The sequence below is a fragment of the Hyperolius riggenbachi genome, chromosome 8 (genome assembly GCF_040937935.1).
Source record: "Hyperolius riggenbachi isolate aHypRig1 chromosome 8, aHypRig1.pri, whole genome shotgun sequence".
NCBI lineage: Eukaryota > Metazoa > Chordata > Amphibia > Anura > Hyperoliidae > Hyperolius > Hyperolius riggenbachi.
This window is the reverse complement of record NC_090653.1, coordinates 48,546,449-48,568,604: the sequence shown is the minus strand read 5'-3', so window position 1 is coordinate 48,568,604 and position 22,156 is coordinate 48,546,449. Positions and strand designations below refer to the sequence as shown.

The window sequence follows — 22,156 nt, the reverse complement described above, 5'->3', positions numbered from 1 at the left end:
CGGGGATCGCTGGCATCTGATAAACTGAAGCCTATCAGAGGCGGTACAGGACGGATCGCTGTCCTGTACCACCCATGGGAAGGAGGGGAGGGAGGAAGAGGGAGGCGAAATATCGATGCGGAGGGGGGCTTTGAGGGGCCCCGCTACACGCAGATAGCCAGCGGCGATCAGAACCCCCCAGCAGGACATCCCCCTAATGGGGAAAAAGGGGGAAAGTCTGGTCACCTTGGCTGCAAGGTAATCTGTGCTGTGGGCTGGAGAGCCCACCCAGCACAGATCATGGAAAACAAGCCCGGTCCTTAAGTGGTTAAAAAATACTTTTTAGCATTCTGCAGTTGAAAAAGTAGATTAAATAGTACTGTACTAATAATTCTGAGTATTTTCTTGCTTGCTGGTGGCCCTGGTGTTTTCCATTCTTATTCATCATCTTTCATGGTTGGGAAAATATGCAGCGATGATGAAATTCACCATTTGCTTTTGGTAGGGGAAATCCTAGGAATACCTGTTAGGCCCCATTCACACTTAGAAACGCAAAACGCCGGCGTTTTTTTCCGGCATTTTGCAGGAATGATTTTTCTGCGATTTCACACGGAAAAATCACTGAACACTGCAGTGATTTTGCCGCAATTGTGTTTAGCACTTCTATAGCACTGAAAGGCAATCGCTGGGAAATCGCCTGAAAATGGTGCAAGCGACGCATCTGTGTTTTGCGTTTTTGGCCATTTTTGGGCAATTTGCATCGATTAGCGCAAATCGCCCAAGTAAGAACGGGCCCATAGGGTTTTATTACACGAGTGCTTTTAAAAAGCGCTAGAGTTTGACGTTTTGCCCAAATCGCGGCAAAATGCTGTAGTATGAATGGGTCCTTACACTACTTAGTACATTGCAAAAAGCATTAAAAAGCAAAAGCTTTAATTTGCTGGAAGAATTAGTTATCTTACTAATATTATAAATGCAAAACTTTGTTACTCGATCACGCAACAATACCTGAACGGATTTGAATTAAATTTGGCACACACATAGTACATTACCTGGAATAACATATAGGATACTTTTTATCCCCATAACCAAAAAGTGGGCGGAGACAAATACAAATTTCACTAGGAAAATGTAAACTGCAGCAATTCTTACACGGTTCCCTTCATCCAGACGCTGCGCTCTCATGTACTCCAGAAGAGGTCCCTCTTCAATATAGTGCTCAAAATTAAGAAAAAGAAACAAAAAACCATAGCTTTACGGAAAGGGTAGGAGGCGCTCGGTAACACAGAAGTACTATCTTTACTCTATATAGTAGATACAACATTCAGTAATAAATGGTGTAATCCTACCTTCTAGATGTCCCCTTTCGGGAAGTATACAAACTGGGGTTTTAGCTTTTGTATAACGACTTTATTTTGCACAAGTCTTGTGCAAAATAAAGTCGTTATACAAAAGCAAAAACCCCAGTTTGTATACTTCCCGAAAGGGGACATCTAGAAGGTAGGATTACACCATTTATTACTGAATGTTGTATCTACTATATAGAGTAAAGATAGTACTTCTGTGTTACTGGGCGCCTCCTACCGTTTCCATAAATCTATCATAACATCTTACCCTAGGGGAAGATCATTATCGGAATATTCTGATAAATCCAATTTTTCAGAGCAGCGACCAAGAACTGAGACCGAGTGGGGATGGTACTTCCCCACAGGCGTGAACGAGTGATTGCCTCATTCAGCAACCTACTCTTGTGAGTATAAAATTTGTTCTATTTACGTAATCTTCCCATACCCACTAACGTACTGCACCAGATTGGGCTCCCGGACCCCCTGTGTTTTTTCACCCAATACCTCTAAAAAACCATAGCGTGACTCTGTATCAACATTAAATTGTCCTTTACATCACACCAGTGCTCCAAACGGATTATCTGTGCTCAATATCGCCACCATATAAGTCTCACAGGTTCTCACCAAATAGTGCAGCTGCCAAGCCACAGACAGCAATAAAACATTTGCGACTCTGGAGACTCCCACTCTCTCCCTCAGCGTGCAAGTGCTTCTTAATATCACACATGGCCTCTCACCTTATTAATATGCCATCCACATTATAAGACAGCTCATGCGCTTATTGCTCCCAGTCTGAAAACTCCCAAGGCAGCGGGCTCAGCCAAACGGATCATCCAAGAAGCAGCAGACTGAATCTAGTAACTAAAAAGCTTTTCATAGCATAAAACTGTATGTTTATTAAAAGATATTAAAAACAATTACACTCACATGATCCCAGTATACATAAGCATATAGTAACAAGTTGCTCCACACCAACCACTCCACGCCTGTACGCTCCGCCCTACGCGTTTCGTGCATGCGCACTCATCAGGGTGTGCATGTTTTTTTTCCAGGTTGTACATTGGTGTTGAGCGCACACACACAAACATTTATTCTTACACGGTTAATGGCAGGGTTCTCAAACTTTGCACTGTTGGTCACTGGGTGACTGGGATTAATATTCAGAAAAGTGGGTGGAGCCTAAAAAATCCAATTAAACTTCACCTATTTATTTTCAAGGGGAATATTTAATTGCTGCCATTCTTGCACTGTTAATGGCACGAGCCTCAAGCCTGGTACAGTTGGCCATTGGGTAACTGGGGCTCAAATTCAGAAAAGGGGGTGAAGCCACAGCCAATCAGCTTCGTTTCACTTCAACGTAAATTATTGATGCCAAAGAAAGCAATGCTCATAAACTTGGTCATTGAGTAATTGAGTAATTGGGGGTTAGGGTTAAGAATAGTGAGTAGAGAAAACACCAACCAAATATATACCCGGGCAACACTGGGTCATAAGCTAGTATAGCATAAACAAGACAATTTCAATGCCCCCATTAGATAGTGATGGGCTACAATACCTGCAATGCAAATACATTTCAGCAATTAAAGTGTTATGTATGCATGATGGGATGACTGTCTTCAGGAATGAAACTCAGCTGCTGCGAGGGACCAAAGGATCGTTCCAGGACGGCTCAGGCACAGGGAGGCTGCAGGGGGCTTGTAGAAGCCCCGAGTAAGTAAATCTCTTTTTTTTATTTTACTTTAGGTTCATTTTATAGGCAACTAAGCGTATTTTCCCCAAAATATATAAAATAAACCTCCCTCTAGCCCCATGTCTTTATGCTGTCCTCCATCTGCTCCAGGGAGACCCACAGGTGCCGCGGTTTCAAGCTCCCATGGCCATGGCGGTGTCCCACAAACCTCTGGGAGACAAGCACATATTAGAAGAGCTTCATCTCACGGCATGCAGTGGTCAGGAACACGTGACACCACTGCGAGCGCTTCTGAATGCGGGTTTGAACCCGTTAGCCTCTGTCGCCATCCCGCCAGTCCATGATCTGTGAATGGGAACATGTGTTCCCAAAGCCAATCAAAGTACCCATAATGAATAAACACCGGCATCAGCGAGATGCATGTGTTCATTCACAAAACGAAAATAAAAAACACACTGTTCACAGTACACAGGAATAAAGTGTGGGGACATCTAGTGGCGGCCAAAAAGCAAAAATACACTCACATACGGCAAAATACACTGACCTAAAGGATTATTAGGAACACCATACTAATACAGTGTTTGACCCCCTTTCGCCTTCAGAACTGCCTTAATTCTACGTGGCATTAATTCAACATGGTGCTGAAAGCAATCTTTATAATTGTTAGCCCATATTGATAGGATAACATCTTGCAGTTAATGGAGATTTGTGGGATGCACATCCAGGGCATGAAGCTCCCGTTCCATCACATCCCAAAGATGCTCTATTGGGTTGAGATCTGATGACTGTGGGGACCATTTTACAGTAGTACAGTGAACTCATTGTCATGTTCAAGAAACCAATTTGAAATGATTCAAGCTTTGTGACATGGTGCATTATCCTGCTGGAAGTAGCCATCAGAGGATGGGTACATGGTGTTCATGAAGGGATGGACATGGTCAGAACAATGCTCAGGTAGCCCATGGCATCTAAATGATGCCCAATTGGCACTAAGGGGCCTAAAGTGTGCCAAGAAAACATCCTCCACACCATTACACCACCACCTCCAGCCTGCACAGTGGTAACAAGGCATGATGGATCCATGTTCGCATTCTGTTTACGCCAAATTCTGACTCTATCGAGACTCATCAGACCAGGCAACATTTTTCCAATCTTCAACCCTCCAATTTTGGTGAGCTCGTGCAAATTGTAGCCTCTTTTTCCTATTTGTAGTGGAGATGAATGGTACCGGTGGGGTCGTCTGCTGTTGTCGCCCATCCGCCTCAAGGTTGTGCATGTTGTGGCTTCACAAATGCTTTGCTGTGTACCTCGGTTGTAACGAGTGGTTATTTCAGTCAACGCTGCTCTTCTATCAGCTTGAATCAGTTGGCCCATTCTCCTCTGACCTCTAGCATCAACAAGACATTTTGCCCACAGGACTGCCGCATTCTGGATGTTTTTCCCTTTTCACACCATTCTTTGTAAACCCTAGAAATGGTTGTGCATGAACATGCCAGTAACTGAGCAGATTGTGAAATACTCAGACCAGCCCGTCTGGCACCAACAACCATGCCACGCTCAAAATTGCTTAAATCACCTTTCTTTCCCACTCTGACATTCAGTTTGGAGCTCAGGAGAATGTCTTGACTGACCAGGACCACACCCCTAAATGCATTGAAGCAACTGCCATGTGATTGGTTGATTAGATAATTGCATTAATGAGAAATTGAACAGGTGTTCCTAATAATCCTTTAGGTGAGTGTTTATACATATAAAAAATTTAAATAAATTAACCCTTCCCCCATCCCATAGTTACCAAATAAAAAAACAAACAAAAAAAACCCATAATTAACACACAAACAATACTTACCTTCGGGATTTTTTTATGTCATGAGAGTATTTATGTATATATGAATATATAAATATGTATGTCATGAAGGTATATCACTGCTATGTTTGCAAACATGGGCTGATAATTATTGATATGGTGTAAAGAACCACAACATGGAAACATTTAAATGTTGTAATAACCAGGATAAATGGGCAAATAAAATGTGTGGGTTTTATATACAGTAGCACTTTTTATTTTTAAACTACAATGGCTGAAAACTGAGAAATAAGGACTTTCTACATTTATTATCTTTAAAATGCATAGGAAATAAAATAATTCTTAGCAAAAAGTACCACTGAAAGAAAGCTTATTTCGTCCCACAAAAAACAATGTATAGTTAATTTTGGTGTGAAAAGTAAAGATAAAGTTATTGTCAATTGAAATGGGAGGAGCTTGATGTGAAAATTGCGGTGGTTTTAAAAGGGAAATAACCCATTTGGCTTATTATTTAACTACTTCAAGACCACCCCACGCCAACGGACGTGGCCGCGGCGGCAGCCCCAGGGCCACCTAACACCAATTGGGGTCACGTCCTGATGCTGCAGTTTGCAGGAGATCATGCGCTGGTTGCACGCGCATCACATGCTTGGAGGCGGAGCTCCGCCCCGCCTTCAGTCTCCGAGCGGCGATCGCCACTCGGGAGACTGTTAGACGGCAGTTTCGCCGTCTAATTACATTGTACATCGCTGCGATCTGCAGCAGCTCTGTACTGGGGACAGCCGTGTGACACGGTTGTCCCCCTGAGGCACAAGTGAGCGATCGGCAGTGATAGGCTGAAGCCTATGACAGCCAATCGCTGTGAGAGGCTGGCCGGGGAGGGCGGGAGGTAGGGAAATAGGGGGAAAAAACACATTTATTTATTTTAAAAAAAGGCAATAAATACTTGTAAAAAAAAAATATAAACAACTGAGGGGCGATCAGACCCCACCAACAGAGAGCTCTGTTGGTGGGGAGAAAAGGGGGGGGGGATCACTTATGTGCTGTGTTGTGCGGTCCTGCAGCCTGGCCTTAAAGCTGCAGTGGCCAATTAAACATAAAACAGCCTGGTCTTTAGGGGGGTTTAGCACTGTTGTCCTGAAGTGGTTAATGCTTTATGATGAGGTGGCTTAGAGATTGCAGGGTCTAGGGACTTAACGCAATGCAGAAAATATAGTGCAGTAAGCTTAATAAATACAGATTTAAGCAAGTGGTTTGACCCAGCACTCTCAATGGAGACAAGCGTGCTATAGCTGATCAGAACTTGGCCACTTCTCAAGTCTCATTTGTGGATTGGCTGACATTTGAATGTGTGGCCATATTTAAGAAGGTATGAGAACATTATTTGTCATTATGAGCTTGCAACTTGAAGAAGAAGCATGTCGCTTCGAAACAGCGGGCTGTAGTTGCCTCCAGCTCTATCTTTGCCACATGATTTTACTGCACTAATAAAAGAGCTAACTTTTTCACTGTAGCGGTGCTGCTGATATCTCTTTTTTTGCTTTTTTTAAATACAGATTTATAAATATTTGCCAAACTGCTCATGGCAAACTTGGCAAATTTGATGCTTACATTGATTCATCAAGAAGACAAGGCAGGGCTCATTCTCAGACATCAAATAATAATATAAGGCAAGCACTTAATAGGACACATATGGCTCTGAATGATTGAGATGCCTTATTTCCTGGCCTTGCACAGAGAAGACATTCAGTGGCATTGGTTGGAAATATATGAGACTCACATTCTAGAACTTAGGATGAAGAAGGCAGTTCCTATCCCTAAATGGGCGAGAAGCGTCTATATTTACTCCAGTGACTGTAAATGAAGGATTCACATTCTGTGTTCCGTGTTAAAGGAACACTATCAAACTAATGGTGCCCACACAAGGTACAATTTTTTTCACTCAATCTTACCATTTCTATGTAATATAAGGGAACTGCCTAAATTATCCTTTCAGTATATTCACTTAATTTACCCTTATACTACATAGAAATGGTAAGATTGGATGAAAAAAATGGTAACAGGTATGGGCACCATAAGTGTTCTAAAATGACAATGTACAATGTCTAAGTAGCTGTGCAGACATTTTCCTACTTGTCATGCTAAAGGACACCCGAGGTGAAAATAAACTAATGAAATAAACAATTGTACTGATCCTCCTTCTCCTAAAAATGACTTTTTAAGATATTCCACAGTTTTATTATTTATTAAACAATCTGCATAAGAGGTGGCGCTCACAGTTGGTTCACCCTGAATTCACAATATATAAAAACTACGGTTTCACATTAGCATAAACATGCAATATAATAAAAAAGTCTCTGAGTTGAGGAATGTCTCGCCCAAGGGGACTGCACAAATGATGGGACCAAGCCAGTGTTTCTTCACAACTCTACGGGACCTCCACCAGCACCCTTTGTGTGTCACTCACCGCAATTTAAAGACCAACCAATGGTCTGTATGCGCCTTGGGACAGTTCCCTGGTCGTCCCCCACCTCACTGGCAGATAAACCTTTAGTTTCCTCCTCAGATTCGCTGTGAGCACTCAATGTATGTCCGAATACCTCAATGGAAAAAACTCCTCATAGTGTGATAACGTTTAAAATTATTTATTTATAAAATCAGATGCACTCACATGTCCAAAGAGAATTCAGCGCTCAGAGTAATTTATAAACGGGCTCTCCCCCGTATGCTGGCCGGGCTGGCAGGCTCCAGGACCCTACTGTCTCAATGGACCTCCGTCGCGCGCTCGGTGGCCGTTGGACGCCGTTCCCGTCTCGCCTCCAGACTCCGCTCTGTGTGCGTATCCCACTTCCGCATCAAGCTCCGCCCGATCGATTTCGTCACTCAGTGACTCATCAGGGGCTCGGAGCCTGATGCGTCTAGTGGGAAGATTAAATGCGACCTGCCCCTCCTATCCCACAACGTCACAGCTCCTCCTCTCCGCAGCCTGCAACAACCATCACAGCGGGGATTTGCCCTAGCATCTATTGTACAAGGTTACGTAAACACAATTCGCTTTGCAGTTCATGTTAAGCAGATTCAGATATTCCTATGCTCGTGTCAAGGCAATCCTCACTAGACATTTTGAGAAATACCACAGTACTCACAATGGGTAAACATAAATACATTATAATCTAAAATTTAATAAAAAGTTTAATAAAAAAATTAACTAAAACAATTGTTAAAAGATTAATAGAAATTTGTATATGAGCAAACAGCCCGCCCCCTCTCCTCTCCTTCCCCTTGAATCCATATTAATCTAACCCCACCCCCCACAAACAGAAAATCCCCCCTCCATTCCCCTAGTTCAAAATAAACAAAGGGACAGGCTAAATGCCCATACACTTACAACCACTGTCCATTTCTCATACATGTATACATAACTCTTAGGCTGTAACTATACCTGCCCTACAACCCATATAATCCATCACAACAAGGAGTCACTTAAATTATCTCGAATTAGGCCATACACTACCCCCATAATCACAATCCCAACACGTTTACCACATATCTAAATATACCTACATCTGAATAAACTCCCACCCCTAAATCCCAATTTTGCATGGAGAGAAAATTGAATCTAGAATCTGAATCCAGTGTGAGTCCTGGGCCCGGGTGCATGCGCACACATCACACCTCACTCACCCAGAAAGCACACCAGATCAATATCTATATTGAGTCCCTCAGGTCTCAGAGTCCCCATTCTTTGAATCCATTTTGTTTCTTCCTGAGATACCTTTCTCACCTTGTCACACCCTCTCCAGTGTGGTATGATTTTTTTGGAGCCCACAAAACGACAACTCCTTAGGGTCGCAGTTATGATCCCTCCCAAAGTGAGCCGACAGACTATGGTTGGGGTACCCTTTACCAATATTGCGGATATGCTCCCCCATCCTCTCCTTTAGAGTTCTCGTTGTTCTCCCAATATATTGCCATCCACACTTACACCAAGCAAGGTATATGACATATCTGTCATTACATGTTATAAACTCCTGTATCTTATAGCTCCTCCCGTTACTGAACGATACCACCTTATTATATTCTGGAGCTGTTTATATTGAGTATTGAATCCTGTTTTTTTCCCCTTGTATTGTTTGGAGCATATGCTTTGTGTCTTTTAAAACATGGGGTAGAGACTCCACCAGTGGTTTGATGAACTCATCCAAGTATTGACCGAGTCGGTGGGTACTGAAAACCAGGTTCCTAGAAAAGGGGTATCAGGCTGAGGAATTGGAGAAAGAGATACAAAGGATCGGGGGTATAGATAGACAGACCATATTAGAGGACAAGGAGGAGGAAAGGAATAAAGGTGAGTATGAGGTAGCCTTCATTACAGGATTCAATACTCAATATAAACAGCTCCAGAATATAATAGGTAAATATTGGGGGATACTGGAAACGGATCTCACATTAAGGAATATTATCCCAAGTAAACCCAAATTTATATATAGAAAGGCCCAAAATCTAAGGCAGATCCTAGCACCTAGCTGCGTGGAACCGAAAAAAATTATGACCATGCAGGGGTGGCAGACACCTGGTTTCTTTCCATGCAGGGGGTGCAAAGCATGTCGAGAGGCAAAGGGGGTCAAAACTAATAAGGTGGTATCGTTCAGTAACGGGAGGAGCTATAAGATACAGGAGTTTATAACATGTAATGACATATACCTTGCTTGGTGTAAGTGTGGATGGCAATATATTGGGAGAACAACGAGAACTCTAAAGGAGAGGATGGGGGAGCATATCCGCAATATTGGTAAAGGGTACCCCAACCATAGTCTGTCGGCTCACTTTGGGAGGGATCATAACTGCGACCCTAAGGAGTTGTCGTTTTGTGGGCTCCAAGAAATCATACCACACTGGAGAGGGTGTGACAAGGTGAGAAAGGTATCTCAGGAAGAAACAAAATGGATTCAAAGAATGGGGACTCTGAGACCTGAGGGACTCAATATAGATATTGATCTGGTGTGCTTTCTGGGTGAGTGAGGTGTGATGTGTGCGCATGCACCCGGGCCCAGGACTCACACTGGATTCAGATTCTAGATTCAATTTTCTCTCCATGCAAAATTGGGATTTAGGGGTGGGAGTTTATTCAGATGTAGGTATATTTAGATATGTGGTATACGTGTTGGGATTGTGATTATGGGGGTAGTGTATGGCCTAATTCGAGATAATTTAAGTGACTCCTTGTTGTGATGGATTATATGGGTTGTAGGGCTGGTATAGTTACAGCCTAAGAGTTATGTATACATGTATGAGAAATGGACAGTGGTTGTAAGTGTATGGGCATTTAGCCTGTCCCTTTGTTTATTTTGAACTAGGGGAATGGAGGGGGGATTTTCTGTTTGTGGGGGGTGGGGTTAGATTAATATGGATTCAAGGGGAAGGAGAGGAGAGGGGGCGGGCTGTTTGCTCATATACAAATTTCTATTAATCTTTTAACAATTGTTTTAGTTAATTTTTTTATTAAACTTTTTATTAAATTTTAGATTATAATGTATTTATGTTTACCCATTGTGAGTACTGTGGTATTTCTCAAAATGTCTAGTGAGGATTGCCTTAACACAAGCATAGGAATATCTGAATCTGCTTAACATGAACTGCAAAGCGAATTGTGTTTACGTAACCTTGTACAATAGATGCTAGGGCAAATCCCCGCTGTGATGGTTGTTGCAGGCTGCGGAGAGGAGGAGTTTTGACGTTGTGGGATAGGAGGGGCAAGTCGCATTTAATCTTCCCACTAGACGCATCAGGCTCCGAGCCCCTGATGAGTCACTGAGCGACGAAATCGATCGGGCGGAGCTTGATGCGGAAGTGGGATACGCACACAGAGCGGAGTCTGGAGGCGAGACGGGAACGGCGTCCAACGGCCACCGAGCGCGCGACGGAGGTCCATTGAGACAGTAGGGTCCTGGAGCCTGCCAGCCCGGCCAGCATACGGGGGAGAGCCCGTTTGTAAATTACTCTGAGCGCTGAATTCTCTTTGGACATGTGAGTGCATCTGATTTTATAAATAAATAATTTTAAACGTTATCACACTATGAGGAGTTTTTTCCATTGAGGTATTCGGACATACATTGAGTGCTCACAGCGAATCTGAGGAGGAAACTAAAGGTTTATCTGCCAGTGAGGTGGGGGACGACCAGGGAACTGTCCCAAGGCGCATACAGACCATTGGTTGGTCTTTAAATTGCGGTGAGTGACACACAAAGGGTGCTGGTGGAGGTCCCGTAGAGTTGTGAAGAAACACTGGCTTGGTCCCATCATTTGTGCAGTCCCCTTGGGGGAGACATTCCTCAACTCAGAGACTTGCGGATTGTTTAATTATATATAGGGGAGGCGAACAGGTTGTTCATATCTGTAGACCGTTTTTATCATCAATACTTGGGAGTTGTGTTTGTTTAGCCGTGAGCGCTGACCTCTTGTGGATTATATTATTATTTATTAAATCTTTTTTTTATAGTTCATTCATTGAAGAATGCCAGAGCTAAAATCTATGAACTATTGACCCTTTTGTTTCCTGCTCTCATAAGTCATTTTCTGCTAGGAAAGTGTTTTATAGTTGTAATTTATTATACATTGAGGGTCACTCTATATATAGTCTGACCCAATCCTGACCCAGGCAGGAACTGCCACTTACATACCTGATGTTTAACTCTTTCAGGCAGAGAAAGAAAAAAAAAAGGAACACAGCATAGTTATTTGTGTGCTAGGCACTGTACATACCCATGTCTATCTCATCATGTCACATGTCACCTCAGGTATCCTTTAAATATCACAGGCAAAAGCTTTAATTCATTGTGTGTAGATTTTAGTTGCAGTGTCTCATTTGCACAGGTGAATCCCCAGGGCAGTTTCTAGGCTAAAATGCACACAGGGCTAGGGTGAAAAATTGCACCCCCACCCCCCATGAAGCCAGCTATAGCTGCCCGCAATATAGGTTAGCCAGGTCTAGTTGCCCCCAGTATAGTAAGCCAGCTATAGGTCCCCCCAGTATAGGCAGCCAGACATAGTTGCCCCCAGTATAGGTTAGCTAGGTGGGGGCCTCCAGTATAGGGTAGCCCATATAGTTGCCACCAGTATAGGTTAGATAGGTAGGTGCCTCCAGTATAGGTTAGCTAGGTAGGTGTCTCCAGTATAGAGTAGCCCGTATAGCTGCCACCAGAATAGGTTAGATAGGTAGGTGCCCCCAGTATAGGTTACATAGGTAGGTGCCTCTAATACAGGTAGTCAGTATAGTTGCCCCTAGTATAGGTAAGATAGGTAGGTGTCCCCAATATAGGTTAGATAGGTAGGTTCCCCCAGTATAGGTTAGATAGGTAGGTTCCCCCAGTATAAGTTAGAAGGTAGGTGCCCGCAGTATAAATTAGATAGGTAGGTTTCCCCAGTATAGGTTAGATAGGTAGGTTCCCCCAGTATAGGTTAGAAGGTAGGTGCCCGCAGTATAGGTTAGCTAGGAAGAGATAGGTAGGTGCCCCATGATCCCCCAGCAGTAGAGATGAGCGTAATGACCTAATTACGATTTTGCGAAATTTCGCGTAATTAGTGTAATTACGATTATGGCCGTAAGTACATAATCGTAATGAAGAAGGATTTCGCGAAATTTCGCGTAAGTGTAATTTTCGCGTAATTTTCGCATTACAGTCGTATCATGCCGTAATTTCGCATTAAACGCTACCGTAATTTCGCGTTAAACTTAAACCGTAACGCTTCGTATAATATAAAAAAGCCGGCGACTTTAAGGGTTAATAGCAAAGCCCCCTTAAATGCTAAGAGCCTCAAATTTGGAGAATATATTAAGGGGATCAGGAGGAATAAGAGGAAATTTTTTTTTTTCAAAAAGACCTTATAGTTTTTGAGAAAATCGATGTTAAAGTTTCAAAGGAAAAATGTAAACATTTAAAAACCCGCCGACTTTAACAGTTAATAGCAAAGCCTGCTTAAAGTTTAGGAACACCAAATTCCCAGGGTATATTAAGGGGATCAGTGGGAATAAGAGGAACATTTTTTTTTTCAAAAAGACCTTATAGTTTTTGAGAAAATCGATTTTTAAGTTTCAAGGGCGAAAATGTCTTTTAAATGCGGAAAATGTCAGTTTTTTTTGCACAGGTAACAATAGTGTATTATTTTCATAGATTCCCCCAATTGGGAAGAGTTTTACTTACTTCGTTCTGAGTGTGGGAAATATAAAAAAAAAACGACGTGGGGTCCCCCCTCCCAGACCTCTTTAACCCCTTGTCCCCCATGCAGGCTGGGATAGCCAGAATGCGGAGCACCGGCCGCGTGGGGCTCCGCACCCTGACTATACCAGCCCGCATGGTCCATGGATTGGGGGGTCTCGGAAGGGGAGGGGCAGCCAAGCTTTCCCCTCCCCCTCCGAGCCCTTGTCCAATCCAAGGACAAGGGGCTCTTCTCCACCTCCGATGGGCGGTGGAGGTGGAGGCCGCGATTTCCTGGGGGGGAGGTTCATGGTGGAATCTGGGAGTCCCCTTTAAAAAGGGGTCCCCCAGATGCCCACCCCCCCCTCCCAGGAGAAATGAGTATAGAGGTACTTGTACCCCATACCCATTTCCTTTAAGAGTTAAAGTAAATAAACACACAGACACTTAGAAAAAGTATTTTAATTGAACAAAAAACATAACCACGAAAAAAGTCCTTTAATATTCTTAATTAACCATTAATACTTACCTGTCCCTTTAAATAAATGATCCCTCGCAATATCCTCGGAAATGTTCTATCAGTTACAATGTAGCAAAGTTATTACAATGTAACAACTTTGTTACATTGTAACTACGCCGCACCCGACGCCACTCGCCGCTCAGCCGCCGCATACGCGTCCGTGCAGGACGCTAAGTCCCCGCAGCTCCCGCTGTCCACCCCGCCCACATCTGTCACCCACATGTGGGTGACATGTGGGTGACATGTGGGAGAGGCGGGGAGGGCAGCGGAGCCGGCGGGGACTTAGCGTCCTGCACGGACCCGACAGAGCTCTGAGCTATATAGCTCAGAGCTCTGAGAAGCATCTTTGTATTTGGGCTCCAAGGAGCCCCATTGGTCCTTAGCAGACCAATGGGGTTCCTTCAAATCAGAAGGAACCCCATTGGTCTGCTAAGGACCAATGGGGCTCCTTGGAGCCCAAATACAAAGATGCTTTCGAGAGCTCTGAGCTATAGCTCAGAGCTCTGTCGGGTCCTGCAGCGCAGACGCGGTGGCGGCGGCGGCGGTGAGTGACGTCGGGTGCGGCGTAGTTACAATGTAACAAAGTTGTTACATTGCAATAACTTTGTTACATTGTAACTGATAGAACATTTCCGAGGATATTGCGTGGGATCATTTATTTAAAGGGACAGGTAAGTATTAATGGTTAATTAAGAATATTAACCGGTTCAGCCTAAATGGACGAGCAAGCTCGTCCAGGCAGCGGCAGCTAAAGCCTATCTGGACGAGAGTCCGCGTCCAGGCGCACTTCCGCGTGTGCGCGCGCATGGTCGCGTGGTGCGCGCGGTGCGCGCTCGTCCCCGACGGCTTACAAGCCGTGCTGTTTGGTGAAGAGGAGCCAGCGCTCCTCTGAGCCAATCAGAGCAAAGGAAGTAAAGAATTCACATAGTTACATCCAGTAACAATGTGAATTCTTAATAATGTTTGTAAATAACAGGTTTCCCTCTCTCTGTCTCTCAGCTCCTGTCACACAGATCAATCACTGTTCTGTGGTGACAGGAGCTGAGAGACAGACTGACAGATAAGCTGGTAGGAATTCCTTTTAATAAAATTTGCCCTCCATCCCTGAATTTTTAACCCCATACTGCCCAGAATCCCTGATTCTCCCTCTCCTTGGCCATTTATTACCTACTGATCTATTGATCACTGATCTATTGTGATCTTTTTCTTCCTATCTGTTACTACCTATACTCTACTCTCCTCCCCCCCCCCTCTTCTCTACTGTCTCCACCCCCCCTTTACACCCCCCCCCCCCCCCCCAAAAAAAAAAAAAAACTGTCACTTTAAAAAAAAAATCTTTCTATCTTTTTATATTTCTCATCTTTATCTATCCCTTTTTAAATGGCGAGGAGGCTCTATTCTGTGGAGGAGGCAGCCGCCATCCTCCAGCAGAGCAGCAGCGAGGATGAGTCAGGTAGTGATTGGCTCCCTCCGTCCGGCTCTGGTTCAGGATCTGAATCTTCAGAGTCCGAAGGGCCGCCATCACGCCGCTTGAGGAGGGACCCAAGTCCTGAGTCCGCTGATGAGGGACCATCAGGACTGTCCACAGCAGGGGGCTCCGTGGGCAACCCAGCATCGGGCTCCGTGGGCAACCCAGCATCGGGCTCCGTGGGCAACCCAGCAGAGGGCTCCGTGGGCAACCCAGCAGAGGGCTCCGTGGGCAACCCCGCTGCTGCTAGCAGCAGTGCGCCAGGGGGAGCTAGGCGCAGACAGGGTAGGCAGCCACAGGTACCTCGCAGGCAGGAGGTACCGCTTCATATGTTAAATGGCACCTGGGAACCCCCTAATTATGCTGCGCCCAACATCCCACCCTTCACAGCCACCGCTGGTGTGTCAGTGCCCATTGTCAATCAGGCACCAATTGACATTTTCCAGCTTTTTATGACAGAGGCAATGTGGGAGCATTTAGTAGAGCAAACTAATTTATTTGCTCTACAATTTTTAGCTGACCACCCCACTAACTATATCACCAGAAAATGGCACCCCACCAACGTGCCCGAAATGAAGGCCTATGTAGGCCTCACGCTCAGCATGAGCATCAACCCAAAGCCCCAGATAAAAATGTACTGGTCCAGGGACCTTTATCACAATGCACCCCTCTATCCAGCAATAATGCCCAGGCAGCGTTTTGAGCTGTTGTCAAAGTTTTTCCACCTGAATGACAACTCTCAAGATGTGGAACATACCAACCCTTCCCATGACAGACTGTTTAAGTTGAGACCCCTGTTGACCCACCTAAGTGCAGTGTTCATGGATGTATATACCCCACACCGGGAAATTGCTGTGGACGAATCCCTGGTACCGTTTCATGGGAGACTTTCCATGAAACAGTACATACCAAGCAAGAGGGCAAGATGTGGGGTGAAAATTTATAGGGCATGCGAGAGTGGCACTGGCTATACCTTCACTTTTAAAATCTATGAAGGCAAAGACTCCATTCTGCAGCCAGCTGGGTGCCCTGAGTACATTAGCACCAGTGGCAAAATAGTGGTGGACCTATTAAATCCACTTCTCCACCAAGGCTACCACGTCTACTTGGACAACTTTTATACAAGTGTGCCACTGTTTAAGTTCCTCTTCTCAGTCCAGACTGGCGCATGTGGGACGGTGAGAGCAAACCGTAAAGGCCTCCCCCCACAGGTAGTAAATAAAAAACTATGCAGAGGAGAGTCTTACGCACTCAGATCTGAAGAGCTCCTGGCAATAAAGTTCCACGACAAGCGGGAGGTGATGATGCTATCTACCATCCACACTGAGGCCACAGTTCTTGCCACATCCAGAACGGAACAGCGTACAAAGCCAGAGGCCATAGTCGCCTACAATAAAAATATGGGAGCAGTGGACTTATCAGACCAAGTCTTGGCGCCTTATTTATTAAGAAGAAGAAGGAAAGCATGGTACAAAAAAATAACATTCTTCTTGTTGCAGATGACCATGCACAATGCATTTGTGGTCTATCTAAAAACAGCCACAACACCAACAAGCCAACAGATGACCTTTCTTGACTTCCAGATTCAAGTCCACAAGTCCCTAATGTATTCCCCTGGCCAAATTGCACAACAGGATCCTATCCATTTGGAGAACTCAATTAGACTGAGGGAGAGACATTTCCCTGAACTAATTCCCCCCAATGAAGTGAAAAAAGCCCCCCTGAGAAGATGCAGAGTGTGTGTGAAACACAAGAGACGGTGTGAGTCACGGTATTTTTGCCCAGATTGCCCGTCAGCCCCTGCACTGTGTGTTATCAAGTGCTTTAGGGCATACCACACACTTGCAGATTACTAATTTCTTTTTTTTCCTTTTTTTTGTGTTTTTTTTCTTTTTTTTGTGGTTTTTTTTTTCTTTACCTGGACATATTTGACTGGCATTTTCCCCTTTCCTATATATTCATGTAACTTACAGACCCTCAAAGGAGCTCACATTTGGCATACCCCTATGTTTTTGGGGTGTTGGAGGAAACTGAATTTTTTGAGGAAAAAGAAACCACAAACAAAGTTCAAAATTGAACTTTGGACCCTGCTGCTCCCATCTTCTGACTCTTGGATCTGCTTGACCCCTGACTTATGGCCTCTGGCTTTTCTCTAATTCTGCAAGACATCCAATGGTAAGTTCCAATGTATTTGTTATCACTGTGAAGAGAAGTGATATATTCAAATTAGCCACATTTTGGATTTGTTATAACCAGGACAATGTGAGAATTCCTTTTGCAGTGTTCCTTTGAGAAGGTAGCTCACAAAATACCTACTGATGAATAGCCCTGGTTGTTAGCCTTCTATGATGGTGTCATGTGCGGTCTTTGTTTGATTCCAATCTCTCCTGGGAATATGCAAACAAACAATAGCTCTGCAACAATTAGTGCAAAAAAAATAGTGCACATTGGGTATAACTGATTGCTGCACCCAACCATTTGTTACTAAGTAAGGCATATGTTGTATCATTTTAACCGTGACGAGCTGTAGAAAAAATGTTGGTGTGTTTTAGGACTGAGGCCTAAGTCATCAGATTTTTTTCTAGTGCCAAAGTGAAAAAAATATGTAAAAAATATCATTTTCCAAGCTATGATTCAATTTTAGCAAAACCACAGAAGTCCAATTGTTTCAAAATATGTGTATCTCAGTAGGCCTGGGTCTCTAGTTTTCAGAATGGTGACATTTGTGACCTGTTTCAAATGTTCTGACACTCCAGGGGCTTTGCGAACAAAGAATGACTGTATTACTTTTGTTGCAAAAAATGGCCTTGAAAAATGCATTAGTGCTGCTCATGGTTAACAGAGTATTGCGTGGCCAAGAAGCTATCTGATTATGTGTATAGGGTATCATTTTCACCGGGACAAGCAAGAGAATAGTATTTGGGGTCTTTGAGAGACAAGAACTATGTTAAGTGTTTTTTTTTTTTGTGCCAAAGTGAAAAAAAATGTAAAAAAATACCATTTTCCAAGTTATGATTCAATTTTAGCAAAACCGCAGAAGTCCAATTGTTTCAAAATATGTGTATCTCAGTAGGCCTGGGTCTCTAGTTTTCAGAATGGTGACATTTGTGACCTGTTTCAAATGTTTTGACACTCCAGGGGCTTTGCGAACAAAGAATAACTGTATTACTTTTGTTGCAAAAAATGGCCTTGAAAAATGCATTAGTGCTGCTCATGGTTAACAGAGTATTGCGTGGCCAAGAAGCTATCTGATTATGTGTATAGGGTATCATTTTCACCGGGACAAGCAAGAGAATAGTATTTGGGGTCTTTGAGAGATTAGGCATATGTGATGTGGTTTTGTTTTAGCAGCAAATGAAATGAAAAGCAATGCAATTGTTATTTTCACATACTCTGCACCAAACTAATACACTTGTAAAAAACACCAAAAGTGACAGAATTGAAAAGTGAATACTTAAATAGTTACCTTAGGGACTCTGCTTTTTAAATATGTATGTCATGAGGATGTATTACTGTTTTTTTTTCAAATAAAGGCTTGTAATCATTGGTAGTGTGCAATGAGAAAACAAAAAACACAACATAGAAAAAATGCACCTTTATTTCCAAATAATATATTGTCACCATACTATGTACTAGGGACATAATTTAAATCTTGTGATAACCACGACAAATAGGCAGATAAAATGTGTGGGTAAAATGTTCAGTAGCGTTGTTCATTTTAAAACTATAGAGGCTGGAATTGGAGAAATAGTGCATTTTTTCATTTTTTCCCTCGTTTTTCTCTTTAAAATACATAGACATTTTAGTAGTTACTAACAACAAATGTCACCCTCCAAAAGCCAAATTTGTGGTGAAAAAAACAAGATCTAAATAATTTATGTGTGATGAGTAGTGATAAAGCTATTAGCGAATGAATGAGAGCAGCGCTGACAGGGGAAAATTGCTTCAGTCCTTAAGGTGAAAATAGCTGTGAGGCTGAACCGGTTAAAGGACTTTTTTCGTGGTTATGTTTTTTGTTCAATTAAAATACTTTTTCTATGTGTTTGTGTGTTTATTTACTTTTAACTCTTAAAGGAAATGGGTAAGGGGTACAAGTACCTCTATACTCATTTCTCCTGGGAGGGGGGGTGGGCATCTGGGGGACCCCTTTTTAAAGGGGACTCCCAGATTCCACCATGAACCCCCCACCCAGGAAATCGCGGCCTCCACCTCCACCGCCCATCGGAGATGGAGAAGAGCCCCTTGTCCTTGGATTGGACAAGGGCTCGGAGGGGGAGGGGAAAGCTTGGCTGCCCCTCCCCTTCTGAGACCCCCCAATCCATGGACCATGCGGGCTGGTATAGTCAGGGTGCGGAGCCCCACGCGGCCGGTGCTCCGCATTCTGGCTATCCCAGCCTGCATGGGGGACAAGGGGTTAAAGAGGTCTGGGAGGGGGGACCCCACGTCGTTTTTTTTTTATATTTCCCACACTCAGAACGAAGTAAGTAAAACTCTTCCCACTTGGTGGAATCTATGAAAATAATACACTATTGTTACCTGTGCAAAAAAAAACTGACATTTTCCGCATTTAAAAGACATTTTTGCCCTTGAAACTTAAAAATCGATTTTCTCAAAAACTATAAGGTCTTTTTGAAAAAAATTTTTTTCCTCTTATTCCCACTGATCCCCTTAATATACCCTAGGAATTTGGTGTTCCTAAACTTTAAGCAGGCTTTGCTATTAACCGTTAAAGTCGGCGGGTTTTTAAATGTATACATTTTTACTTTGAAACTTTAACCACTTAAGGACCGCAGTCTTTTCACCCTTAAGGACCAGAGCCTTTTTTCCATTCAGACCACTGCAGCTTAAATGGTTTATTGCTCAGTCATACAAGCTACCATCTAAATGAATTTTACCTCCTTTTCTTGTCACTAATACAGCTTTCTTTTGGTGCTATTTGATTGGTGCTGCGATTTTTACTTTTTATTCTATTCATCAAAAAAGACATGAATTTTGGCAAAAAAATGATTTTTTTAACTTTCTGTGCTGACATTTTTCAAATAAAGTAAAATTTCTGTATACATGCAGCGTGAAAAATGTGGACAAACATGTTTTTGATTAAAAAAAACCCATTCAGTGTATATTTATTGGTTTGGGTAAAAGTTATAGCGTTTACAAACTATGGTGCAAAAATTAAATTTTCCCATTTTGAAGCATCTCTCTCATTTCTAAACACCTGTCAGGTTTCATGAGGTGCTAGAATTCCAGGATAGTATAAATACCCCCCAAATGACCCCATTTTGGAAAGAAGACACCCCAAAGTATTTACTAAGAGGCATGGTGAGTTCATAGAAGATTTTATCTTTTGTCACAAGTTAGCGGAAAATGACACTTTGTGACAAAAAAAATAAATAAAAAAAAGTTTCCATTTCTGCTATCTGGTGACAAAAAAAAATGAAATCTGCCACGGACTCACCATGCCCCTCTCTGAATACCTTGAAGTGTCTAGTTTCCAAAATGGGGTCATTTGTGGGGTGTGTTTATTGTCCTGGCATTTTGGGGGGTGCTAAATTGTAAGCACCCCTGTAAAGCCTAAAGGTGCTCATAGGACTTTGGGCCCCTTAGCGCACCTAGGCTGCAAAAGAAATGTCACACATGTGGTATCGCCTTACTCAGGAGAAATAGTATAATGTGTTTTGGGGTGTATTTTTACACATACCCATGATGGGTGGGAGAAATATCTCTGTAAATGAGATTTCTTTTGATTTTTTTACACACAATTGTCCATTTACAGAGATATTTCTCCCACCCAGCATGGGTATGTGTAAAAATACACCCCAAAACACATTATACTACTTCTCCTGAGTACGGCGATACCACATGTGTGACACTTTTTTGCACCCTAACTGCGCTAAGGGGCCCAAAGTCCTATGAGTACCTTTAGGATTTCACAGGTCATTTTGAGGCATTTATTTTCTAGACTACTCCTCACGGTTTAGGGCCCCTAAAATGCCAGGACAGTATAGGAACCCTACAAGTGACCCCATTTTAGAAAGAAGACACCCCAAGGTATTCCGTTAGTAGTATGGGGAGTTCATAGAAGATTTCATTTTTTTTTCACAAGTTAGCGGAAATTGATTTTTATTGTTTTTTTCACAAAGTGTCATTTTCCACTAACTTGTGACAAAAAATAAAATCTTCTATGAATTCCCCATACACCTAATTGAATACCTTTGGGTGTCTTTTTTCTAAAATGGGGTCACTTGTGGGGTTCCTATAATGCCCTTGCATTTTAGGGGCCCTAAACCGTGAGGAGTAGTCTAGAAACCAAATGCCTCAAAATGACCTGTGAAATTCTAAAGGTACTCATAGGACGTTGGGCCTCTTAGCGCACCTAGGTTGCAAAAAAGTGTCACACATGTGGTATCGCCGTACTCAGGAGAAGTAGTATAATGTGTTTTGGGGTGTATTTTTACACATACCCATGCTGGGTGGGAGAAATATCTCTGTAAATTAAAATGTTTTGATTTTTTTTTACACACAATTGTCCCTTTACAGAGAGATTTCTCCCACCCAGCATGGGTATGTGTAAAAATACACCCCAAAACACATTATACTACTTCTCCTGAGTACGGCGATATCACATGTGTGACACTTTTTTGCAGCCTAGGTGCGCTATGGGGCCCAACGTCCTATTCACAGGTAATTTTGAGGCATTTGGTTTCTAGACTACTCCTCACGGTTTAGGGCCCCTAAAATGCCAGGGCAGTATAGAAACCCCACAAGTGACCCCATTTTAGAAAGAAGACACCCCAAGGTATTCCGTTAGGTGTATGGTGAGTTCATAGAAGATTTTATTTTTTGTCACAAGTTAGTGGAAAATGACACTTTGTGAAAAAAAACAATACAAATCAATTTCCGCTAACTTTTGACAAAAAATAAAATCTTCTATGAACTCGTCATACACCTAACGGAATACCTTGGGGTGTCTTCTTTCTAAAATGGGGTCACTTGTGGGGTTCCTATACTGCCCTGGCATTTTAGGGGCCCAAAACCACGAGGAGTAGTCTGGAAACCAAATGCCTCAAAATGACTGTTCAGGGGTATAAGCATCTGCAAATTTTGATGACAGGTGGTCTATGAGGGGCCGAATTTTGTGGAACCGGTCATAA

General features: G+C 43.0%; 1 protein-coding gene across 1 annotated transcript in view; it reads left to right on the top strand.

Annotated features, from left to right (window-relative positions):
• LOC137528122 (lymphocyte antigen 6 complex locus protein G6d-like) overlaps positions 1-22,156 on the top strand; it is a 44,139-nt gene that overhangs the window by 13,056 nt on the left and 8,927 nt on the right. The window lies entirely within an intron of this gene.